The sequence below is a fragment of the Camponotus vicinus genome, unplaced genomic scaffold (genome assembly GCF_025532165.1).
Source record: "Camponotus vicinus isolate PSW18456_S1 unplaced genomic scaffold, iyCamVici1.0 SCAF_21, whole genome shotgun sequence".
Taxonomy (NCBI): Eukaryota; Metazoa; Arthropoda; class Insecta; order Hymenoptera; family Formicidae; genus Camponotus; species Camponotus vicinus.
The window spans coordinates 45,001-47,500 of NW_028141958.1; the positions used below are offsets into that span (position 1 = coordinate 45,001).

The 2,500-nt window shown below is 56.8% G+C and overlaps 2 non-coding genes across 2 annotated transcripts in view; both read left to right on the forward strand.

Annotated features, from left to right (window-relative positions):
- The first annotated feature begins 416 nt into the window (after positions 1–416).
- LOC145967678 (5.8S ribosomal RNA) lies at positions 417–571 on the forward strand. Its single transcript, XR_014437480.1, has one exon. It is a non-coding gene; the product is annotated as a 5.8S ribosomal RNA (ribosomal RNA).
- A 1,217-nt stretch (positions 572–1,788) lies between these two features.
- LOC145967672 (large subunit ribosomal RNA) overlaps positions 1,789–2,500 on the forward strand; it is a 4,072-nt gene continuing 3,360 nt past the window's right edge. The window contains exon 1 of the ribosomal RNA XR_014437477.1: positions 1,789–2,500. This exon is cut by the window's right edge and continues 3,360 nt beyond it. This is a non-coding gene — a ribosomal RNA (large subunit ribosomal RNA).

Below are 2,500 nucleotides of genomic sequence, written 5' to 3' on the forward strand. Positions count from 1 at the left end.
CAACGTACGTGCGTGCCAGCACTCGTCGTCGTCGTCGTCGTCGTCGCTACGCGCCCTCCCCGCTAATGTCGGGGCAGAGGCCAGCGTGCGACGCGCGCCGCGCGAGAAGCACCGGCCGAACGTGTGTGATGAGGTGTGTGGCTGGCGGACGAGAGGACCATGGTGTCCGATGGTTTATTCAAAGAACTTTCCGCCCCGGCTCTTTCCCCGTCGAACGGGGGAAGTGACGCTCCGATCGCGAACCAACTTTGTGCCGTAGCCTCGATCCCTTTACCGGGATTGCGGCGGCGGTCCGCGCGTGCTCGGACGCGCGGCCAGGCTGATCGAAGAGCCACGATTTTCTCTCACTCTTCGGAGTGGAGACCACGATGGATGAACTGTGAAGCGTTCGACGAACGCGACGAATGAAAAACGATTACCCTGAACGGTGGATCACTTGGCTCGTGGGTCGATGAAGAACGCAGCTAATTGCGCGTCAACTTGTGAACTGCAGGACACATGAACATCGACATTTCGAACGCACATTGCGGTCCACGGATACAATTCCCGGACCACGCCTGGCTGAGGGTCGTTTTAACAAACCTAAACTGCTTGCGCCCTTACGCAAGCTGACGAGCCACGGCGTAGCCGTGAAACGACGAAATGTCGTCGGCTGTCGTCGCTGTGCCCCCGTCGCATTGCGTAAACGGCGTACGAGCGATCGTTGGACGTTCGCCCGAGAGAGACTAGAGCCTCTTTGTCACCCTCCCAGTATGTATTGGCGACGGGTTCGACGAGAGGCCGTCGTCGATTGGCGTCGTCTGAAATGACACCGAAGGTGTGTGCAGCGAGAGGAGTTATAAAGAGGAGGAGAGAGGCGCGCGTGTACGCACAAAGCGTTTAAAGGATAGCGAAGCGCGCGCGAGCGGCGCCCGGAGGCTGTCGAATGATATGGAGAGAGTTGTCGGCGGAGATATACACAACGACGACACACGAGAGAATATGCGAAAAGTTTAAGCGAGAGGAACGACGACGAACGACGCGCGACACTCGAATGATCTCGCTCTCTACGAGTGATCTCGTAGTTGGCGAATAAAATGCAAAAAGAAAGCGGCGCAGCAGCACATTCTGCTGCGTCCGTCTTTCTAGCGCGTCGTTGTCTCTTCCGATCGCGTCGTCGCGCTGTGCGACTCTCTCTCGGTCTCTCGGTGCGCCAGCGCGCTCGCGCGATACCGCGCCTTTTATTACACGCGAGGCTTCGCCTCCTATCTCGCGGCGCGAGATACCTTACGGTAAAAATATATGGAGAAGGGAAACCGCGGCGCGCGCACAGTCGTCGTCCGGCGGTACGCGGAGGGAGAGAAATTGCGAGAGAAATCCACCCTTAAAAAAGCGGATGAATCGCGAGCCGACCGCGTGTCCGAGTCCACGAAATTTTCGAACGAAGATTGTGACCGGCACGCGTCGTCGTGTACTCGTCGAATCGATTCCATACCGCGCCCGTTATATATATACACGCGCGCGCGCGCATCATAATTACGCCGCGCCGTGTTATTATAATCGTGGAAGTTAGAGGGACGGAAGAAAAGAAGCGCAAAACGATATTATAATATATCTATCTCCTCTCTCGCGTCCCCGCGAAACAAGACTAGATTGTGCCGCGCGCGCAATATCGGTCGGTGCGTTACCGCTAACAATAGTAGTAGTTAACAAACAATAATGATACTACTTAGCGCAATAACTCCACCACCGCACACTCCCTCTATCTCTCTATATCACTTTGTAGAGAGTTTCTCTACAAAACTCTGACGACCTCAGAGCAGGCGAGATTACCCGCTGAATTTAAGCATATTATTAAGCGGAGGAAAAGAAACTAACTAGGATTTCCTCAGTAGCGGCGAGCGAACAGGAAAGAGCCCAGCACCGAATCCCGCGGTTCCGCCGCAGGGAAATGTGGTGTTTGGGAGGATCCGCTTATCCCGAGGCGTCGCGTCGCGTCCAAGTCCATCTTGAATGGGGCCACTTACCCGTAGAGGGTGCCAGGCCCGTAGCGACCGGTGCGCGTCTCGGGAGGATCTCTCCTTAGAGTCGGGTTGCTTGAGAGTGCAGCTCTAAGTGGGTGGTAAACTCCATCTAAGGCTAAATACGACCACGAGACCGATAGCGAACAAGTACCGTGAGGGAAAGTTGAAAAGAACTTTGAAGAGAGAGTTCAAGAGTACGTGAAACCGTTCAGGGGTAAACCTAAGAAACCCAAAAGATCGAACGGGGAGATTCATCGTCAGCGGCGCTGGCTTCGCGTCGGTGGGCGATGTCCCGCGGAGTCCTCGCGGCTCGCGCGCGGGCACGCTACCGTGCGCCGATGTCCGGCTGTCGTCGTCGTGCACTTCTCCCCAAGTAGAACGTCGCGACCCGCTGGGTGTCGGTCTACGGCCCGGGTGCGGTGACTGTCGCGTCGCCGGTAAAACGGCACGCGACAAACCCTCGGTCGCCCGGCCGGCTGCTCGGCGGTACGCGCAAG